Genomic DNA, 24,130 nt, shown 5'->3' with positions numbered 1-24,130 from the left:
CATATGTGCCTTGAGCTTGCTGCCCCCATGGGACCAACAGCTATTGCTGCCTTTTCCTCAGAGAGATTATGTAGCACAGCAGAAAATAAAATTACTAACTGCATTCCTAAAATCTCTCAACAGTGCTCAGTCTCACCTCCTCATTTACAACTGGATGAATTTGAAAGACAGAGCCACTTTTGCAAGATCCAAGAACGTGACTAGGAACACAATGGCAAAGCCTCAAGCCCTCTTCCTCTCCCCAGTCTGCTATGCAACCCTCTTCTCTCCCTCTGGGCACAGTGGAGTGAGGTCACCACCTCCCACATACCGACTAATATATAAGTGACCTCTCTCGTGTGTAAATTAAGACATACTTTAAACTAAGTCGTGATGATCCATATTACATTTAAATACTGAATCCATCAAAACCATTTGAAGTCAGGTTGGTTTTTTTAAGCCATATTTAGAGCAGGACATGTTTGCTGCTGAAGTCTCAAAGACAAATCCAACCTGGGAACTAACAGCAGTTACTGACTACACTTCTTAGACCAGGACTGACTGATAAGCTTGCAGTAGCAGTTTCTTCTGCCAGGCTAGATACAGTAACTTCATCATTTCAGTGCATTTAGCAGTCTGAGTTGAACACTTATAAACATCAGAAAGGAACTGGAAGTTGTAAAAGTAACAAAACAGGAGTTCAAATAATGTCTTAACAGAAGTGATGTGCAAGAGTTCAGGATCTATGATCTGCAAAACTCTTATCTAAGATACCATGACAAAAAAATAAATTGACTTAATAGCTACAATTAACTGTTCCTTTTTAAAATGGCTTAATTTTAATGCAAAACAAGGGGGGGTGTTTTGGTTTTGGTTTTTTTTTCCCTCCCATTTCCCAGCTCCTATTTTAAGGAAGCATTTAGTTACGTGACAGAAATGTTTCAAAATCTCTTTTTGTGCATTTTTGCTGAACATTTATTTTCATGTGAATGTAGCCTGATAAAAGTCACATGCAAAAATATAATCTAGTAAATAGTGAAAAGAAAACATATAACAACTATAGGCCCACAGAAATCTATCTTGCACCAGATTGCTGGTGGAACATCTGTAGAAATATAACATAGACCAAGTTTAAAAGAAATATATAGTTTCCAGTACTGTAATCATTCCCTTATTTAAGGACCATAACTAAAAAGAGTAAAAGCAAAACAAAATTTTAGAAGAAACCTTATTTTAATGAGGTTTTCCTGCTTGCTGATTTTAATCACAATTGAAAGCAGCAATTTAAGTCCTCCTGAAGAACTCTCCACAGAAGCAGCAGTACTGATTCATTTCTCATGAGATGGGACACTCAGGATCATGAAGAAGAATGTTAGTTTGCTGACGCATGGCAGATACACAAGGACAGGCACAAATGCACACCAGTGTTTCACATTTCAGAAAGGCAACAGGCTAAAATACATGCACATATATGCACAAGTGAATACATGCCCTCATTCTGTTATCACACTCAATCAGGACACAGACCTGCATAGCAGCAAACTAGAAGAAGGAAGCTTTTGCAAAGAGGTATCGGCCAGCAACTCTTGAGTGCTCAGGGCAATACTTCCAGATGCAGAGGCACGAGGACTAGCTCAGCAGCAGGTTTCTTGGCATAAGCACAGCGCTGCATGGCCCGGGACATGAACACGTGGTGATGTCTGACTGCTCGGAGTTAGCGTGGATCCTGCCAAGATTACGATAAGCCTTGCTAGATCCGTGCTGGGCAGATGGTGACTCTGCACCATTCTCCGCCAGTGCTCTTAGTCCCAGGATGACAGTGACAAAACACCGCTCGGTGCTTTCAAGCCTAGAGCTGCACTAGGAAACAAGGAGCCTGGCTGCTCTCACTAGACCCAAACTTCCTGGCCCTACCAACTCATGAAAGTCTCTGACATGTGTCCTGCAGAAACTACCACCTAGGCTGTTCCCACAGTCTGTAGCAGCACAGACCTGATCTTCCCTGCCCTGCCCAGCAAGGGGAACAGGGGAAGCTGTGTTTCAAAATGTTATATACTTTTTTGTTCTCTTATGCCTCATGGAGTACTGCTGGCTTTACTACGGCCACTCTATGTATTAGCGAGTACTGATTGTGTTTGCACAATACTTCAATAAGCACAGCCAACCAACATTACTTCCTCTATTTCTGGACAGAGTAATATATTTACAGGAACAGCCTTTTGAAATGTTCCAGTAAAATTAGCTTACTCAGATTGTTTCTTTAAAAAAAAAAACAAAACAAAACAAAAAACAGAGAGCAGAAGGATGTCACCGCTCTTTTGTGCGTAAATCAGCTGTCTATTTACCAGTGATATGCTGCAATAACAAATTGCCACTATCTTTGGAGTTATTTGTTGGGTTATTTGAGATTACCCAAGTCCACAGGATCACAAAAAGTAATAATCTTCATTATTTCCTGGGAAATGACCTTCAGAAGCATGTGTTCCACCTCCTTCCCCGAAGCAGCGCCCAAAATATTCCTGGAGGAGGTTCATCTGTTTTATAAAAACCTCCAGTGACGATGCTTCCATGGCTTTCCCAAAGACAAATAACTACAGCATCAAAATACCCTTATCACTTGAAAGTTTTCTTAAGTGTTTACTTAAGCCTAGCCACCTCCGAATTAAGTGCATTTCTTCTCATCCTAAACCCTGCAGTTGTGCAGTACAATTTATTCCCTTTCTCCCTGTAGGTACCTTCCACATACTTGAAAACTTCTATCACATCTGTTACTGGCCTTCTTGCCTGTAGACTAAACAATCTCATTTCTTTCATGTTCTTTCCCAGGTCATGCTTTCCAAATCTTTGATCATTTTCACTGTCTTCTCCCTGGATGCCATCCAGCTGGCTCTTGACTATGTTGTGCCCCGAACTAGATGTTGAGCCATTTCCAATACTGAGTGGAGTGGATGGGTTATTTTGTACCTTTTCTTTACACAACCCAAAACAGTGCTTTTTTTGAGGGGCAGGGATGGGTAAACCTTGTTCCTTGTACAACTGTACGACACCCACAGTCTCAGGTCTATGATCCCCTTCACATGCACTGTCCTGCACACACGGATGAGGCCTGGAGGAGCTGGGGCTCTTCCCTGCAGGTGCTCATGATGGAGCTGCAGGGCTGCCATCTCCAGGGTTGGAGTGGAAGCAAGCAGAGAAGGGAAGGATGAGCTGCCCACTCAGCAGAGCACTGGCAGCCCAGCTCCCAGGGGACTGGAGAGCAGGACATGCTGCAGGCTAGTTTTCACTGGTGGTCTGGGAACCAGCTGTGATTTTGAACACCCTATTCAACTAAACCAGGCCAAATTGCCTCCAGCACATCCCAATTCCAGCTCACAAATCTTCTGTAGGACCACTACTGAGTCAGCCATTCTCCATCCTATGCCATGCAACTATCCCTGTATGCTGCTTCTAAGTTTGTATCCTGGTATTTTTTAACCCAAACTACCCCTCCACTTAGCCAGGGCAGGTCTAAACTTTAAGCCTGCTCTCCAAGGAGCCTGCAGCCCCTTCATGCTTCTTATCCTATGTAAATTTAATAACTGCTGTCTCTGCTCCATCAGTCATTTCAATAATGAAAACAGTGAGTATTACCAAAGCCAGGACAGACCCCTGGGGAATCTCACTCCAGTCTTGCAGTTTAACAGCAAATCATGAATAACTACTTATAGTGCCAGGTGAAATTCTGTGCACCCACATTTCAGACTGGCTGACCAGACACCCAGCCTGCTTCAAAGAAAGCATCCACAGCCCCCTATTAAAGAGGGAGTAATTTCTATCAGAGAGGTCCAATTACATTGTCACGGGTGCTGTTGGAGAGCCTTTGCTCAACACTGCCATAAAAAAATAATGCATGCTGAAAAGAGGAATATGAGGGTTAATAACCAAGCTTTAGGCTGACAGAAGAACTTTAGCTGAACTGAGACAGCAGGAGCCTGACTTTGCTTCCAGCAAGCAAGAGGCTTGGAAGAAGCCAAATGAAACAGTATAAAAATGACAGGAATTTTGTACCTGTCATCAACTACTGCCAACCTATGAGTTAAAGAAGATACTCCCGCAGAGGTGTGGATTTAGCTTGGTTTGGTTTGGTTGGTTGGGCTTTTTAAACAAAAATCAAAACATTTTCTTAGTTCTTCCAGATGATTTTTGAATTGCATTCCTTACTTAATAATTGCATTATTGCTCCTTAATAGCCTATCCTCCTCAGGGATCACAAACAAGCCAGACAGACAGCGAAGACATCTTCATGGCTCTCAAAACCCATATTCATGCTTTAATCAACCACAGAAAGCATCCCCAGGCCCCCACCAGCACCAGGAGAAGCAAGTGGCAGTGGCTGTTGTCTGAAACGGGGAGAAAGGGTAAGTTCCATGGGAAGTGAAAGGTGAGGCAGCTTTCCAACACTGGCTCCCTTTGCTTGCCAAAATAGCAATGCCCTGGCCATGCCTCACTCCAACTTCTGTGGAAGATGCGCTTGCTTCCCAGGAGGGTTTACTCTCGCAACGCAGATGTGCTTCACTGAGGCAATCAATTTCTGTTGTGTAATGCAACCCAGAATTAAACAGTATATGCTATTTGGTGCATTTTTCAACTGTAAACCAGAAGTTACCGTGGAGCTCCGTGATGCTGCCAAGAATGTTAACACTGTCATTTTAGCAGGAAAGAATACATTGTATCTCCCTCCTCCCGCAGCTTACTCTCCAGTTGTAATTTTGGTAAATCCTTTTGTACTTGTTAGCAAAATACAAAGTAGCACATCTGTGCGACTTATTTTCATCTTTGGTGCCTGCGGGTATCACCGGCTCAGGACCTAACAGAGCCGCATCAGTGGCAGGCACAGGGTAGCTCTGAGAAGAACCTGGCCAGTGACTGCACTGAGGTGCAGAGAGTTCAATCATTCATCTCATGACCTATGAAACTGGGGTAAATAAAAATAACAAAAATCAGGAACAGAACCTGCAACCAACCATTTCCAGTCCCTTGCGTGAACCAGGAGGAACAACATGGCAGATACTGAGGTGTACTTTGAATACAAATATACATACATTCAGATTCTTCTTATATTTTCCAGGAGTTGCACAATGCCACTCCTCTTTAGAGGAATACAGGTCTTTTCTAAAATACAATAACCCAGTTTTCCATAGCATAAAACTCACCAAGGGAATACTGTTTGCTCATACCAGAAACATATCCCAAATTACAGTCATTTATAGCCTCATTTTCATTGACAAAAGAAACAGTATCATTCTTTTCTGACAAATATCAGTATGCTGAAAAAGTAGCAAATTAATGCTTACAAACAGGTATCAAATAAAGCAACCATCAATCATTGCAACTAAATTTCAATTAAATCATACCTCGAGTAAAAGAAGACTGAAGTAAAAACAAGCTATATAATCTGAAATCAAAATAAAAATCTGTCTATCACACTAAAGCAGAGTAACTAAATTGTAAGCACTAAAGTACCACAACTTGTTAAATGACTGGTCAGCTAACTTGCAAAGCTCCAACTATGCTAAATGAAGCCAAATGTAGAGATTTAGCAAAGTACTTAGGCATGTGCTAAAGTGGAGCTGTATTTTAAAAACATTTTTTATGTGACAGAGACCTTAAAACTCTGGAACTGTTCCTGTACACCTCTACAACAGTTTCAAGAGACAGAAAATATTCAGAAACTGATCTGCACTGTCCACATTTTAATACTACAAATCAAATCAGCATTCAGCCTAAGCTGAATATGTATTTCTGGAGACACATCAGAAAGAACCCTGAGGATTAGTCCTGACACAAAAGGATGAGGGAGTTGCTTGCTGTCATCCTGCCAATTTTGCAGAACAGAAGAGTTAACAAATGAGGCATGAAAAGATGTGTGCAAAGAAATTCATACCTGTGAAAAATGCAGCAATACTAGGTGTGTAAGAAAAGTACAGCAAGTAGGATCAGGCCCAATCACAAGAACTGCTGACCAGCTGAAAGTCCTTTTGGCCTCAGCTGGAAATACTTAGCACCCTTAAGGCTAGTTAAACTTATAAGCCGTCCTCATTTAATGCTACAAATTACATTTGAATATTCAGCACTTAACTTTCTAAGGCCCTGACATTCAATCTGAATCAACAGTAAGGCACCAGCACTAGCTGAAACTGTAGGTTCATCAAGAAAATCTTCCTGTATGCCTTCATTTCTGTCTTTTACTGTAAAGTATAGAGTTCTCTCTTTTTTAATTCCTTAGCATGATAGCAGTATCGAGTATACCTAGCTTACTGCTTACAAAGCTCATGTTCTGAGCTTTGAAAATCTCAGCTAATGCAGCTGGTGGCTTTCAGAGTTCAATGGCAAAGGGAGAGTGTTATTCAAGTGTGTAGGTTCATGCACACACATGTGCAGAGAAAGTGAAGAAGTCAGAGGCACACTGTAATCCTCCGAACCAGAATACAGCAACCAAACACATTCACTGCAGATGGGCAGTCATGTTACAGAACTACAGAGTTGACTCAACGTTACCATGTCTAGCAAGGTGGGCTGACAGGTTTCATACTGCAAAGGCTAACCCTAGGGGAGAGGAAAAGTTGAAATGGAGTTCCACACCTGCCTGGAGATACCTTAAAAGTCACTATAATTAATCTGATACATAACAATCAACAAAAAATAGGGAAAATAAATTAACTGAGGAACAAAAGGCTTAACTTACTGAGTAAGACACCACTTTAAGAGGTTTCCCCACTTTCCCCACTGTAAAGCACTTCTGAAAAATTCAGCCACTGAGCTACTGCTTTTCTTGACCTTTTCACTGAAAGAGAGCAGAGTAAAAACAGGAAAGAGCTAAAATGATATGCAATAAAGATGCTTCATGTTAGGAAAGTCTTTTGAGTCACTGTTGCAAATTCATTCTGTGTCAGATTTGCCAATACAATAGAATCACAGAATCATAGAACAGTTAGGGTTGGAAAGGACCTTAAGATCATCTAGTTCCAATGCTTGCTAAAGACCATCTATGGACAGCACCAGCACTCAAAGCATGTGTACTGTCTCTCAGCTGTTGCAGCAACACCATACGATGCAGCTATTTAGCATTTCCATCTGTTGCTAGTTTTCCACACCCAAAAGCTCACTTTGTATCTTATGACTAATTCATAATGCCCTGAGCCCCAAAGAGATTTGCTCTTCCGATTGCCCTTTTCTTAACAATAATGCAAATAAACATGGAAATAAATCTATTGTCTGAAGAATCCTTCCACTAATTTTGTTCTTTGATGGTTTGATTGTTTTAGTATAGCTAGGAATCAAGAGTAAAGTGGATCATAGCTTAATATAGAGTGTGGCTAATCTTCCTTTTGCCTAATGCTGGTACACTATGGCCCAAATACCAGAGATTTATTTGATGCGTACATGCTTTCAAGCATTAGTAAACAAGTTACAGCCCATTATGAAAGAAGAGTAAATCCAAACAGTTGTGAAGCTCTTTATGTACTAGATTGGCATCAACAGCGCAAGATACTTACACCTGCATGTGTACTAGCTTTATAATTTTGGAGACTATTTCACCAAGACACACCTTTTTTAAAAATATAACTAAAAGTAAGGCTGAGATCACTTCCCATGTCCTGATGCATTGCTGCTTGAAGCATGATGGAACTGGCAGAGAGAGGGGCACAGTATTCCTTTTCTCTCTTTTTTTTTATTAATCGATTTTATTCCTTATAACATAGTCAGAAAGAGGAAGAACAAATACTAGAGCCTCATAAATGTATACATATTAATTCTTGTCAAAAAAAAGCTTCTCTCACTTCTCATTTCTTATTCTTCCATAACTTTAAAGAATATGCTACAGAATATGCAGAATTACTCTACCAAATACAGGAGTGTTTTATTTACTAGACCTATCGAATTACTATCCCACATTCTGTAACTAAAATGTTTTTGTTGTTTATGTACAAATTAAAACAAATTGGTCCTTTAGAAGCTGGTCACAAAAGCAAAATACTCAAGAGTATTTTGAGTAATGAAGTTTTAATTCAGTACCTTGGAGTGCACAAATGTTACCTACATGTGGCAGTGCTCCCTGGATAAGAGACCTAGTGTGAGTCTACAGTATTTTAACACACACAGGCAAAACCCACCCAAGCTGCACTGTCAGGCATCAATAAGCCATTCTCACAGTATGGTGCATTTTTTCTACCTAGCAGAAGAAAATGATCCCATGCTCACACACAAGCTTTAGAGCACAGTACCTAACTCCCTGCCCTCTCACATACATACGTGATTTTCAGCAAGTCTCCAAGTGTTAATACTACATGCACATACTCCACACATAGACTACAATTGGACACCACCAGTCACTTGCCATCTCTGGCCTAGATTTTATCCTGTTCTCTGCTGAACACTAACTTGAGATGACTCAGGAACAGTTGCCTGTTTTTTCACCCACAATAAATGTAGAAGCCATGACAGAGGTACAAAGAAACTGGGGGCTGGAGGGGGAAAGACCTTTCAAACAGCAATTAAGAAATCTCATCTACATAGGTGTAGAAAACTTACGCTCCTGGAATGAGCTGTTCAGATGAAGCCTCAAATACTGGATGTAAAAGTACATGCCTGTGAAGGAGGTTCTGTGAGAACAAACACATCACTGACTAAGTGATGCCAGGATACCACAAAAAAAAACACAGAAGAGAGGATGCCAGTGTCTCAGATAAGCAGCTATGGCCATGTTTACTTAAACTGTTCTGCTGAGTTGTTCCCATTTCAGGCAGAAAACTCTGATTTAAGGAAGAGACTTGCAGCTCTGTCTGCATAGTCTTTTTTTCCTTCAAAGCATGAAAGAACTTCCCTTTTCAAAACCAAATTAACGAAGTTTATGTCCAAACCCTCTCTGTCCCAAAAATCTCAAATCTGAACTCTATTAAAAGCTGTGTTTAGTGCAGCCAAATGCTCCAAGAATATATTTAATAGCCTATAAAATTTCTAATACCCTACTGCCTGAAACCTATGATCTGGAAAGCCAGCTGAGCACACTCACCCAAGGGTAATGACTGCTATGGGGAAGACTGTTATCTCCCTTGGCTATGGCCCTCTGCCATCATTGGCATGACTAGACCAGGGACTCTCCAGCTGCAGAGAGCAGGCACACAGACCACCTCTCTGGCAGCAGGATGCCTGAAGGAAGGAAGACAAATTAGAAATGAAAGCTGTGCCAAGCATGTAAACATAAAGCTACTCTTTCAAACTTGTGGTCCTGCAGTTTTATGGGTGTGTTTTGTTATTTGATTTTATTGGACCTTCTTTCTAGCCTGCTGCTTCCCTCATATCACTTAGGCTTCCTCCCATCCATTCCTACCTCACATCCTTCACACTGGAAGATTTCTCAGATCACTTCCCCAGTTTAACTACTAACAAACTCAAAGGAAAAAGTCTGTTAACACAAGTGGGGACCAGAGCAGGCATCTGCCCTGAGCTCAGGTATGAGCATCCAGAACACACAGCAGTACTTCTCCCAGGTCAGCCTAAAAGATGCTTGGGAAAAGCATTTTGATGCAGATTTCACACTTGCTGGTCATGACACTGGAAAACAGAGAGCATGCTGTCGCCTGACAAAGAGAACCACATGTTCTTCTATTTAACGTGTACATGTAGGAAAGTAAAAAAACCTTTTCTAGTAAGTTATGCAAAGTAGAAACGGCCTCCTGGTACTATTAGAACCAAATGGAAACTAAAATAATGCTAATTATACAGTTCACTTGAACTCCAGCAAGACTCCACGATTCCTAGCTATCCTAGCATGAAGGACACTGCCTGAGCAAACACCCCGCTGGGCACATCCCTGTCACCATGCATGGGCGAGGCCCACCAAAGCACCAGGAGAACATGGACTGAAATTGGGCAAGACCTGCTGTTCCTCTTCTGTCACCCTGCACAACAGCACCAATGCGCATGAGACAGAAGCAAGGCCATCCCCATCCAAGCAAGAATTTACTCCTATATGCGGCACAAATCTGTGCTCCATCTCAGACTTTCCTAAGCATTAAACCTCCTGCTGAAGAGCATTTTCCACTCTCTTGCCAGCCTGACTGTTCAAGATTAAGCAAAGTTGCAGATGACTCCACAGCTTGTTCCACATTATCATGCCAGTGGGTTGATGTGAATTTGCAACAAAGCAAGTGAGGCAGCACACTCTGGTATGAGCCAGGCTGAACTTCCAGGACTGCTTTCTCTTGTTTTGGGCCAATCTACCAGGGGTGCTGTGAAATGCCTAAAAAATTGTCAGAAATAACATCAAAAAAAAGGGAGAAAAAAGGATTATTTGCATATAGCTGCATAATGAAACAAGGGAGTTTCACTTCCATGCTTCAGTATCTAAAAAATGACCATAGGAGTATTATCATATACCACAAGGTCTCACGAATGGATGGACAGCTGTGTTCCCACAAACACTGACAGTAACAGCTTACTCCCTTTTGTAGTGAAAACAAGTAGAAAATATTTACCCCCTAGGATGATTTTTCCTGCAAACTCAAGTTCTCTGAAAACAGCCATAACCACAACACTGCTCACAGAATATTTGGGATCTTTAAAGATGAAGTCCTGTGTTAAACACTAATTTAAAATGAATTCACTAAGCTACCCTGCAGTGTCTTCAAAGTCATCCCACTTCAACGCTATATTAGATCAATAAAGAATTTTGGATCTCAAAAAGCTGCACATATATTCAAAGAGAAAGACAAAGGTGGACAGGAAAGAAGCAAGAGAATGACGTGAAAATGAAAAAATACAATTAATAATCCACAAAACCATCAGAGCACCAAAATGATAATTTTATGATCTCACTTCACCTCTGGAAAGGCAGAGCAGGCTTTCAATCTTTTCCCATTTGCAAGCTCCCTAAGGTTTTCCTGGTAAAAGCAAAGCCCTCCACAGAGCAGTGGGGTGCCAGCTGACAGCAAGCTAGCTTTCCTGAGTCACAGCTCTTCAGAGGCAGGCTCTCAGTCAACCGGCTCACAGACCACAGCCTCTGGTCACTACTGCCACCACAGAGTACAAACTAAAAACCACCCTTACACTGCAAACCAATTAACCAGTGTTAACCAGCCACACTTGGCAGTATGCAACCTCCAGGGAAGACTGCAAGTTGCATTTTTCCTGCAGTTAGGCATGCATGGTGCAACACTGTTGTATCCATTATACAATGTTGTATCCAGCTACCCCAAAGCAGCAATACTCCTGAAGGACAGGAAAATTGGGGTTATAGACATTATGCAGCATTTGGAGTGTATTTTAAAAACCTCCAGGCTTAGCAATTAAAATTGCCTAAATATTTTCTGGGTACTCTGAAACCACGCAGGTGTGCAAGTTCGCAAGGAGCCCCCATATGCCTCATCCCTCTAACCTATGTGCCAGCTGCACCATCAGCATCAGGCACCTGCTCTCAGGAGAAGCCTGACCCTGCAGCAGCATGGAAAAGCAGGAAAACTGAGGAGCAGCTGCTGCTCCGGGAGCACTGACACATCATGGTCTGGCAAGCAGGGAGCACCTTGCCGCACATCCGCATGCCACTGCTCCAGGGAACACTGCGGGGCTGGCATTCAGGAAGGCATGCAGGACAGGGGAAGTAGCCAGCCTTGAGCATGCACCCATGGGTGTTCAGGGAGACATGGGTGCTGGGGTTCAAGCCAGGAGCTAGCCCAGGGCCCTCCCTGACCTCAGAGGCTTCAGAAAAGGCTCATCAGGCTATGCCACCAGCATCTCTCTACCATGCAGCTTGCTGTAGGGTGGAGAGCGGGCAGGAGACAACCCTGGTAAAGCCAAATGCCTAGAATGCAACGGACTTAGTTAAGGGCTCGTGGGATACCTACAGGGCTAAGGCATAGATATAATGAATGCATTTCTATTTAGTTCTCTTCATCACACAAAAATCCAGTGACTACAAATCAGCCTTCCTGAAACACCACAGCAAAAGGCAGGCAGGGGCAGACAGGAAAAATTAAAACGTTTGCCCCAACAGCACGCAGCCAGGCAAAGCCCCAGCTTTCACAGTTTCAGGTTAAGGCCCCTAGCACTCCCATAACTCACCCGCCACCTCTGAAATGTTCCCCCCACCCTGGGAAGGAGAGATGTCAGTCTACTCTCCCAGCATTTGAATCCCTACTCCCAAGGGCTCACATGTAATTAGGCACCCTGTGACTGGGCATAAGCAACTTATTTTGCCTTGGCCACGTGATGCCAGCTGAAGCATCTCTGGATTGAACTTACATGAGGCTCTCTGGTCTTGTATGCACCTCTTCCAAGCTGCCTCTTGATTTTTCTAAAAGGCAGGGCAATAAACTGCACTCGGGGAAGCAGAGCATTCAGTTACAGGCTTTGGTACTCCACACATATTAATAAACAGCACAGCAATAATGCTAAAAAATACCCCCAACTTTCTGGGTCACAGTCCTGACTGTAAGGTTTAAAATCACTATCTCAGAAACCAACTCCCCACCTGCTTAGTGATTCAGCTTTGAAAGCAAATATATGTAATTATTTAGTGGAGGGAAGTTGTGGACAGCTACACCTCGGGGTATTTCCAGAAATGACAAGTATTTTAAAATGCAAATTCACAAATTCTGCAAATTCTGCAGCATACATAATTTGAATACCTAGTGTACATCCTGGCCACACACCACATTGCTAGCAAATACCACAGCACAAACAGTTTTTCCAAGACTACATATATCCCCAGTGACACATTAGACTGTAGTTTTAAACAATAATACAAAGATAAAAGCATGTTCTATATGGCATGCTTCAGAGCAGTTACCATATGCTCTGTAAATAAACTACGACTAATAGGGCCCTGATGTACAATAACATGGTGGCCACTCACAGCTCCATGGAAGATTATTCCATTCACCATGAAAATTATTTGAGGATTAGGCATATGTCACAATTTTTCATTCATATTTTTAACTTGATCAGCTCTAAGATACTACTGTTGCAGATGACTGGGATTTTATTATTCTTTAAAGGTCTGATCCTAATTCCACCATTAATTTGCACTAACATCAAGGGAGCAGGTTCAGGAACTGTATCAGATTAATTTTATCTTAACAATTTACTTTTGTGTGCCTAAGACCAGCTATACAGTTATAGAGCATTAAAAAAAAAAGGAAAGAAAAAAAGATTCATTTAACCTATTATCCTACCACTGATAGTAGATGTAGCTGATACTTTGGGAAACAGTTGAAAAAAAGATAGAGAAAGTATAGTATGTAAAAAAAGTAATCTGTTTCAGTATGATTACTCCCAGTTTGGGCTATATTTTGCAGCAGTTCAAAATCAAGATGCTTTTCTAAATCCTGCCATTAGGAGCAGACAATAAAATAGATCTATAAAACCTAGCAGCAACTCACCTCGTAACAGGCCAAAGCATCCCGAGGACTTTATTTCCTTGGGTTTTATTTAGAACACAGGTCTGGATAGTCATGTGGATAGCTGGTCACAAAATAAAATGTCATTTAGTAGTTACAACCTAACCTAAGGTGGGGGAGATTCACCTTCCATCCTTTGTAGCCCTACAGGCTCCCCAGATCATCAGCATTTGTGCCTGGGCAAAATGACTTCAATACAGTAACAAACTGGAGTGCTTCCAGGACATTTTCCATCCACTCTGTACATGCTGTGAATCACCTTACAAACAGCATAGCCTTGAGGAGCAAGATCTCCATGTGTCACTACATTGTCCAGGTCTCCTTAGTGAAAATTCAACAATTTGAGCAAGCTAAAACGTCACTGTCATCAATGGGTTCATGGATGCACATACTGGGTTTGTGTATGCACAGCGGCAGGAGGAAAGGTTTTGCATTCCTTACTAGAAGCGCTGTTATTTCACCCTTTGGAAAAGAATGCTGGTGACTGCCAGGGATTCGGGATTCTCCAACATTCCCCTGCGAAAGGTACCTCAGAGGGGTTGTTTCTGCGTAGGTTACCGCTGCTGAGACACAAAGGCATTTCAACAGTTCTAGTGACCTGCGCAATTTCTCCTCCTACCTACAGTGGGTAACACACAGCTAAAGGAAGCTGCCTACGCTTGGCAAAGCAGAATGGTGCCACTTTGACACAAATATGTTGCAGCACCTACAACTATGAGTACATAAATATTTCAGAAGGTAAACTCACTTGGTTTTGTTTGGTTGGTTTTTGAATAAATAGCTATCTTTAATTTGTCTGGTAACCAGTTTGTGCAGAGAGGAGAATTATACAGTGCAAAAGCACACTAAAACTACATTTGCATTCTAAAGACAGAAGTTACCATTAATCACATCTGAAAATAAGAGAGCCTGAAAGTACAAGATACATTTTTGAAGGGAAAAAGAAGTCATAACTACCAAAACACTTTCAGAATGGAGGCTGACAAACTTTTCCTTCCTGTCCCCCAAAGAAAGAAAACTTTTTTAACTAGCTTGCACACAGCTAAACAGCTAGAATCAAACTGGCACAACCCATGCTGGCAGTATAATGCCAAAAATGTGCTCTGCGCACTCCGTGATAAGGAATTTTGGAAAGCAATACACCTATCAGCACTATCAGCAGCTAAGTGACTTACCAAATCATCTACATAACAACATAATTGCCAGAAGCTATCAAGAGATTTATCAACAGTAGGGTACCATCCACAACAACCCTGCATTACACAGAGTGACAGAACATAAATATTCCTGTTCTTCAAATAGGCTTGGCTTGTATCTCCAGTGATTCTCACTGGTCTCTATTTTGCATGATTCTGGGGGGAAATTTGTTACACTGTGAATGCAAAGAAGCAATGGTCCTTGGGCTCCATCACATAGGTAGACTGCAACTTACATACATACATATTTGTATGTGAAGTGCTGTATTCTCCTGATCTCACCACACATTTTTATAAGAACCAGTCAAGCCATAATGAACTTACATTAAGGGATTGTGCACAGACTCATCTGCACAAAGATGTGGGGAGAGCACGCCTGCCTGTTAAAATAAATTGCCATCTCTACTTCATGCTTAGAAAAGAAATTAAATTAGAATTAAACTTGGCTAGGGATGTTAAGGATAACAGGGAGGGATTCTATAGGTACACTGCAAATAAAAGACAGACTAGGGACAATGTGGGCCCTCTCTGGAAGCTATCAGGAGAACTGGCTACACAGGATTTGGAGAAGGCTGAAGTTCTGAATGACTTCTTTGCCTCAGTCTTCACTGGCAAAGGCTGTGACCACACCACCCAAGTCTTGGAAGGCAGACGCAGGGACTGTGAGAATGAAGACCTTGGGCCCACTGTAGGAGAGGATCTGGTTCAAGACCATCCGAAGGACCTGAACGTACACAAGTCCATGGGACCTGATGAAATCCATCTGCGAGTCCTGAAGGAGCTGGCGAATGAAGTTGCTAACCCACTGTCCATCATATTTGAGAAATCATGGCAGTCAGGTGAAGTTCCCGACGACTGGGAAAAGGGAAATATAATCCCCATTTTCAAGAAGGGGAAAATGGATGACCCAGGGAATTACAGACCAGTCAGTCTCACCTGTGTGCCTGGCAAAATCTTGGAGCAGATTCTCCTGGAAGGCATGCTAAGGCACATGAAAATCAACAAGGTGCTTGGTGACAGCCAGCATGGCTTCACTAAGGGGAAATCCTGCCTGACCAATTTGGTGGCCTTCTATGATGGGGCTACAGAACTGATGGACAGGGGCAGAGCAGTTGATGTCATCTACCTGGACTTGTGTAAAGCGTTCGACACTGTCCCACACGACGTCCGTGTCTCTAAATTGGAGAGACATCAATTTGATGGATGGATGGATGGATGGATGGCCATTTGATTGATGGAACTGGCTGGATGGCCGCACACAGAGTTGTGGTCAATGGCTCAATGTCCAGCTGGAGACCAGTAACGAGTGGCGTCCCCCAGGGATCGGTGTCCCCTCAGGGACCGGTCTTGTTCAACATCTTTGTCGCTGACATGGACAGTGGGATTGAGTGTGCCCTCAGCAAGTTTGCCGATGACACCAAGCTGTGTGGTTTGGTTGATATGCTGGAGGGAAGGAATGACATCCAGAGGGACCTTGACACACTTGTGAGGTGAGCAGATGCCAACCTCATGAGGTTTAACCATGCCAAGTGCAAGGTCCTGCACCTGGGTCGGAGCAAACCCAGGCACAGCTACAGGTTGGGCAGAGAAGAGATTCAGAGCAGCCCTGCGGAGAAGGACTTGGGGCAGTTGGTTGATGAGAAAATGAACATAAACTGGCTTCAGTGTGTGCTCGCAGCCCAAAAACCCAACCGTATCCTGGGCTGCATCAAAAGGAGTGTGACCAGCAGGTTGAAGGAGGTGATCCTGCCCCTCTACTCTGCTCTTGTGAGACCTCACCTGGAGTATTGTGTACAGTTCTGGTGACCTCAACATAAAAGGGACATGGAACTGTTGGAACAAGTCCAGAGGAGGCCACGAGGATGATCAGGGGACTGGAGCACCTCCCATGTGAAGACAGGCTGAGAAAGTTGGGGCTGTTCAGCCTGGAGAAGAGAAGGTTGCGTGGAGACCTCATAGCAGCCTTCCAGTACCTGAAGGGGGCCTATAGGGATGCTGGGGAGGGACTCTTCATTAGGGACTGTAGAGATAAGACAAGGGGTAACGGGTTAAAACTTAAACAGGGGAAGTTTAGACTGGATATAAGGAAGAAGTTCTTTACTGTAACGGTGGTGAGGCACTGGAATGGGTTGCCCAGGGAAGTTCTGAATGCTCCATCCCTGGTGGTGTTCAAGGCCAGGTTGGACAGAGCCTTGGGTGAGATGGTTTAGTGCGAGGTGTCCCTGCCCATGGCAGGGGCATAGGAAGTAGATGATCTTAAGGTCCTTTCCAATCCTAACTATTCTATGCTTCTATGATTCTATGAAATGCCTCTTTAATAAAGCAACCTGTAGCCAAATCTTGATGTTACAGAACTTACAATACATGTAAAGCAAGTCTGAGTACAGATAGTAAAGACAATACATCCCCAAGTGCCCTTTCTTGAGCCCACATATATTCATGTATTTTTACAAGTCAATCTAAACCACTTTGTAGCCCTGTCCTATTAACCTTTTTGAGACCAACTTCATCACATAGCAAATGGCAGAAGGAGGGAAGACAGAAATAACAGGAAAATATCTCTTTGCTTCCAGCTTTACCTGAATAGAGATATTCCCAAAACTGGATATAAAATGTCCAGTCCTGACATGTAATTTTGCCCCGGTTTTCATAAGGATTTTTTTCAATCTATCTGAAGGGCTTTAAAACTTTTTTGTCTTTATCTGATCAAAATGCTGTCCTTCCTTCTGCAGTCCTGGCATCCTTTGTGGTGAGACTGTTTCAGTATCAATATTAATATTCAAATGTCAAGCTTGTGACACTACATTTCCTACGCTATTTAAAGCATTCAGAACAATTATTATCTGTGAAATATTAAACAGAAAATTTTTGCTACCTTCTTGCAATTTCAGCAGCCCTAGCTGTGACATAACAGCATTTACACCAGTCACATGCAATTTTACAGAGAGATGTATTGTTCAGCTTTTCTAGCAGTATTCATACCTTCCCCCAAATTGGCTTTTGTTGTTTTCAGCAAACCTACAAATCTCTTCTTTTTCTGGAGACCTGAATATCAACTGAATTTATAGTATTCAGTATTTCAGACTTTTATTCCCACATACATTCCCTAACTGATAGCAACTTTAACATACAGTGTAGCACTGAGCTTTTCTTTTTTTTTTTTAATATTTATGGAATAGTATTTTTTCCCTTTTTTAACTTTACTGCTCTTAAAAAGAAGAATCTTTCATTTTTGCCTTTTTTTTTTTCCTGTTTCAGTACTTAGTTGAGTCTCTTTCTTTTGTAATTCTCTAGACTGTGGTTACATATCCTTGGCTATAAGGGGTATTTTTTTATAACATGTGGGTGTCTTTACAAGCAACATACATTAGACCTGCACAGCTGAGAATGCATTGAATTGCCACTCCTTCCTACCAAACTGAGACAGTTTTGAAGAAGCTTTCATATAATAGTAGAAACTTGAAATAATTAATGCCTACTGCTGGATACAGAGGGGTGCCTATTAATTAGATAGATATGTTTTTCTCCTTCTCAAAGAACAGTTTTGTGAGGAACGCAGAAAAACCACATCAAGCCTTCCATTAACAGACAACACTACAAGTTACATATCAAAATGAAATATCCCAAATAACTCAAGGAAAGCTTTCTTTTCGCTGTACGGCTGTATCATGCCGTGAAATACTTCAGTATCACTGTACAGGTCAGTTATTTCCACTGTTCTCCCTCCCAAAACTGGAGGCTGATTTCAGAACGTGCACGCTTCTTTCAGTCTTAATTAACTTCACTCCTTGAGCCACAGGGGTCTGATCCTAACCCTCTGAAAGTAAACAGGAGGAATGCCAGTGGGAACAGGGCCTAAAGCAACATGTCTACAGTAGTCAACAGCTATGAGTTATATAAATACTTGCTAGTACCTCTATACTGACCGGTCATCAACTTTTCCATTATAAGCCTTGTACTTGGGGATGTCTGAATGCTGGATGCTATCCACACTTCTCTCTAGCCAGCTGAAGGGAATTTTTTTTGAGTGATACAAGGCACCCCCTCTCCTCTGGAGCCCTGCAGACAATTAATGGAACCCTCATTTTTCACACAAATCAACAGGAGCCTACCATTTTAGGCTGAAATCCAGTTTACCTGCTTTGCTACAACGTGCTTTTGCAGGGTCACATAAAAGGAAGACTTGGTTTTGTTTCAAGAAATCAAGGGCTACCAGCTTTTTCATGTAGTATGTCATGATGTGAAATAATTAGAGCTAGAAATGCAACAGTGAGGTTTAAGCAACAGCTTATGAATAATGTGCCCTGCAACTCTTCATCATTCTGTTTACACTGCACTGAGAGTTATAAATGAAGTAATAAACAGCAAAACCCAAGCTGCCAAAATAAGAAGCCTGTCACAGATGCTTTTTAAAAAATAGCAGGGGTAACACTAACATCACAACCAGTATTCTTCCCACTGCAGTCACTGAAACCATCCTTGAATTTGATCTCCTGTTGCACCCAGGACAGCTGTGATTTTCTACAGCGCCACAGCACTACTATGGCTGAACTCATTATTTGGAGTGTTTGAAGTACCTTGAGCATGACAGAAGATACAGAAAAACAAATTCCATTGGACAATATGCAAGTCATACTAATGTTAATTAATTCACATTCACAACATAAGCTGAAGATGTTCCAAAAAAACCCAATATGGTATATTCTGAGGATAAGTACTAGAAGCAAAACACAAAACTTGGCTTAGTTTAACCAAGCTACCAACGCAACTTTATACATCTTTCTAAAACGAGCCCAAGTCTTCCTTCTCCTTCCTGCTCCTGAAGGCATGCTAATATAAGGCAACCCAACTACACTGATCAAGTATCAGTTCTAGAAGTAATTCTTCTTTCTGCAGAAATCAGCTGTTAAGGGGGCCAACATTATATTTTTAGGAGCAGCATGAATAAAATGTGAGTGGAACTGCTTCACGCATTAGTTCAGTGCGTAGCTGAAGGAACAGGCATACATATTGCTCTGACCTCTCACAGTAAAATATGATTGTTCCTTCCCTTGCAGGACTCCTCCACATCTACTCATTAATCTTCAGGTCTCCCCAGGCATCTGGAAGCTGAACCAAACAATGGACAGGTATTTGCAAAATGGACCTACCGCTTTCCAACCTCTTGCCCACATAAAATACAACCCGGCTTAGAAGAATTTGCTCTGAAGCCCCAGAGCACATTGCTCTGCAGAATCTGGGCCAGAAACATGACAAACACCAGTAACCACCACTAGCTAGGTGAGGTGAACCCTACGTGGAGGCTATCATCTCACAGGAGGCTCTTTCTCCAAAGCCAAGGCTTCTCTGAGGTGTTATCTGAGGTACGAACAAGCAGAATTTATATACTTATGTTGTCAGGTGCACAGCTTTGGTCTCAGTAATAACCACAATTTCTTCTGAAGTCCTGAATTGAAGTTAAGAGATGACCCCAGTCAGCATTCACACGTCACAGCTTTTCTCAAAACACAAGATGACAGAAAAATAACAAAACCAAAAAGCCCAGCTACAGAGTAAACGCCAGTTATACATGCCACAAAAGCTCTTATTTTTCATGCCCATCCAAGAACACAAATTGTCCAAAGACTGAATACTGGCTCTCCACAAAGGACCTCTAAGCCCATCAGTGTCTCAGCTCCCTGCCAGCCTGCCGGCTCCAAACAACCAGGCACTTGCACTTAAGAAAACTGCTCTCAGCCAGCTACAGCAATGCACTTTGCATCCAGACAGCAGTTTCTTTTCATCACATACCTACTTGTACATGTCTCTGTAAAACACACACTCGAAAACTTCACTAGCATGAAGTGAAATCAGTGGCTACAACTGGAAAGCATCCTCTTGCTAGCCAGAGAGGAAGAGCACGCAGCGTGATGTTGAATGACTGCCAGCAAGGAGGAGTTCCAGCTTCAGGCCTTAAAACCACTTGGAAAGCTGTTGCTGGGCTGATTACGTCCCTTCTGAAAGGGTAAGGCTTTAGAGCAGTGTGTGTTGCAGATTAGACATCAGGCACCTGCACACACCAGCAGAAACTGCAGATCTGAACTGCCACATGTACTCTGCGAATAACCCTGGTGCATACTCACAGCGTAACATGCTCTGAACTCCACTGTTATAAAAATAATAGCTGTTATCAGGGAAACCGTAGTCCATGGGCAGTGACCACAATACGTGCTGAACTCCCCCTGCAACGAACCAGTCCATAAGAAATTCTAAACACCAAGTGAAGGACGTGGTAAAACTCCCATAAAAAAATAAAAAATAAAAAGAAGGGCAGTGTCTCCTTGAAAAAAGGGACAAATTGGCATTTGCAGTGTGTACAAGTTGCTTTCATACACTTTCCTGATTCCTTTCCAGTAACTATTCAAAAAAGACCATTTAACAAGCAAACAGGTCTTCAGCACAACAAATAATAAAAAAGAGAGCAAAGCTTGTGCTATTTAAATATCATGAAACATTCTGCTAATCATGCACAGATGGAAGTACAGACGCTTCTGCCAGACGCCTTGTTCAGAAACTTTGCTCTATTTTTAATTATTTGATGCACAGAGGACCTGTTTGCTGATTAAAAGGGCACTGCCTTTAAAAGGACTCCATCAATACGGAATCTAGTCTTGTTTTTAATGGAGGATTGTAAAAGTAGTAACTCATACCTCCAAGCTCCCTGCACCGATTTGTATAACCTTATAAGCATGTGGTTGTTTTTCTTCATATGCTTCTCTCACCTTGGGAAACTGTCCACATAAGGGAAAAGCAAAACTAAATATACTCAAGCTATTGTTAAATACAATGAGTAAATCCATGTATATTTCCCTTTAACATCCTTTAGTTTGTATCTTTTTTGGTGTTACTTATAACAAGAAGGGGTATCAATTTTCAGATAAAAGCATTATTTTTTGACAATTTTTTCATTCAGTTAAAAACCTAAGGTTTTTGAGAAAACATCACCTCCAAAATACTTATTAAATTGCTGTAGTTTGTTTTTTTGGTTTGGTTTTTTGGTTGCTTTTGTTTTTTTTGTTTGTTTGCAGTTTTGGTAATCTACTATAACCGCATTATCATTCCAATAGTCAGTTCTTGGCAAAAACACAATGATAACACACAGACACAAAAAAAAAACCCCAACCAAACACCCCCACATTTTTTCCACTTCACACCTTCTGTGAACTTCACTCATTCAGTGCGTACTTCATTCCTGTACTTCTCCATAGCAGTCCAGGAATTTTTCCCTTGCTGAAGAGCCTCACTCAAAACACATACCATGTTCAATTTCTTTTCTTTTTCTGAATGAAGTGCTTTTCAAACATTCTTTCTTTTGTTTATCTTGAAAGTTTTGCAACACAGACCTCTGCCACTGGAGCAAAGTCAAGGTGTGAGAAGGACTGGAAGTCCAAGGAAAACTGCCCAAGCTGTTACTTTTGTCCCACTGGTATGACATGTGAAAAGTGTATTATATTTTTAAAACTTACTAACATTAACAGTTCGAAGTGCTGCTATTAACACAGTAAAAGAATCCTTTGATCAGCAGACCACGTGATATGATAATAAAGTAACAGTGACCCCATTATCTCATGAACAAATGACCCAAGGGGGGTGGATCCCAGCTCATGCTCAGGTACACAGAAAACAACCGAATGACTTATATTTTAATTATTTTTGTTTTACAATGCCAGCATGTAACATTATGCAAGCAAACATACGCAACTGATTTGTTAGAGACCAGCTGACAGGCCTGAAAAGCAAGATGCCTGCTGAAGAGACACTGCAGCTGAAAGCCAGGGACTGAAAAATCCAACGTTCAGCCAGGGAAATGCGCACCCACAGTGAAGCTTCAGAGCAGAAATAAAGGGGGTTTTCCCATGGACAGAGGGAGAAGGCTGTACGGAGCAAAAGGCTTGTCCAGGCAGATCATCGGGGCTGCAAAGCTCAGAATTCAGCTATGACTAACAAGGAAGGAAGGGAGGTAGATGAAACAAAATTCAAATTGGCAGTTCTGCAGAAAATTACTGAGGTATTGAAACCTTCTGAGCAGAAATAGATTTTAGACACATAGAAGCACACACAAAAAAAAAAAGCTGAAGAAAGGGCCAACACACCATCAAAGTATTGTGCAGGTAACAAACACGGCAAGGGAGCTGTACAAGTAGGTCAGCTATGCAGCAGCAAGAACTGCTGAGCACGGGAGAATCTTGGTAGAGAAGGGGGTTAGAAGAAAAATTAATTGGCCAGCAGTAAAAGAATAAAGTCTGGCAAAGGTTAAAATGTGACAGAAGGATGAAAGGGCAAAGCACTGCTTGTGCTATATAAAGAAAGGTCATTCTAATTCACCAATACATCCACCTGAAGCACTAGAAGGAAAGAAGACAGATGACACTTGACCAAGGACCAGTTTTCATTCCCTCTTCACCTGAAGGAGAAGCCAGGCAAATCCTCAACTGCTGTACCTACCAAACTCAGCTCCAAACAAGCAGTGTCTGAGCAGCAACACTGACCTGCCAACAACAGCTCTGAGTCCAGAGGGCCCGACACACCCCAGGGACCCTGAGACAGATCCCATGCTTTGTCACACCACATTTACACCCACGAGGCTCCATTTAAACCATCTAAGTAAGTAAGGGAGGTGGGCATCTGACCCCTTACTCCACCGGAGCCTTTGGCCAAGCGCCTCAGTGCGACACAGAACATGCACAGCTCACACTGAACAAGATAAGGAGCATAAAACCCCTGGCTGCTGCAGCACAAGCTGCGCAGCACTACTGGTTGCACAGAGGCACTCTGGCTGAGCTGTATGAACAGCACCAAACACTGCAGCCAGCCAGCTGACAGCTCAGATGAACGCACTTCATAGCAGAGCTGCACACGTAGCAGAAGTGTGTCTTAGTTTGCATTTCTTCCATTCCATACAGCCAATGTGACATTCAACAAGTTTGACTCCTTAGGCAACAGAGGAGTACTTGACTGCTGCTGTTTTATGTATTTCATCTGCTTACTATAAACCTTCTACCTACTTCAATTTTCTTTAGGGCCTTCCCTGGCTGTACTCTAACAGATAACACCTGGATAGTAGTGTCATGTAACAAATGTCACGCTTCCACTCAGGAATTACTTTAATTTACTCTGTCACTACACACTGTATACCCCCTGAATCTGCTGCTGAGCTGCAACCAAAATAAACTGGCGGTGACCACCAAACAGCAGGATGCATGCATGCTGTCTTGTATCATTCTCACAGTTGAAACCCGAGCACCAAGACCGAGTTCTTCTGCCAGCTTGTTCAAATATGGAACAAAATGCAGACTTTTACTTCTTCTTCGGTCCTTCAAATATTGTAGTATCACATGCATTTTTAAGCCACAATATAACATACTTTGTGCACTATTCAGACAAACACCAGTGTAATTTTAAACTATAGATTGGTCCATAAAGTCACAGAATCACGGAATGGTTAGGGTTGGAAAGGACCTTAAGATCATCCAGTTCCAA

At 42.1% G+C, this 24,130-nt stretch overlaps 1 protein-coding gene across 11 annotated transcripts in view; it reads right to left on the bottom strand.

The window, feature by feature from the left end:
• Window positions 1–24,130, bottom strand: part of ATXN1 (ataxin 1) — a 227,068-nt gene that overhangs the window by 188,847 nt on the left and 14,091 nt on the right. For 9 of the 11 annotated variants that reach the window (XR_009964648.1, XR_009964652.1, XR_009964649.1 and 6 more), the window contains exon 3: window positions 6,704–6,802. The exons of 1 other annotated variant lie outside the window; for it this stretch is intronic. The gene's annotated coding sequence lies outside the window, so the exon portion shown is untranslated. Of the gene's footprint in view, window positions 1–6,703; window positions 6,803–21,907; window positions 23,142–24,130 lie in introns of those variants that run through there. One more of the 11 variants, XM_062617961.1, reaches the window with a different exon arrangement.

The sequence above is a fragment of the Pezoporus occidentalis genome, unplaced genomic scaffold (assembly GCF_034315485.1).
Source record: "Pezoporus occidentalis ecotype Australia unplaced genomic scaffold, CSIRO_AGI_Poc_V1 ctg2, whole genome shotgun sequence".
Lineage (NCBI taxonomy): Eukaryota > Metazoa > Chordata > Aves > Psittaciformes > Psittacidae > Pezoporus > Pezoporus occidentalis.
Note: the sequence above shows the minus strand (reverse complement) of the source record. Positions and strands in the feature narration are given on the sequence as shown.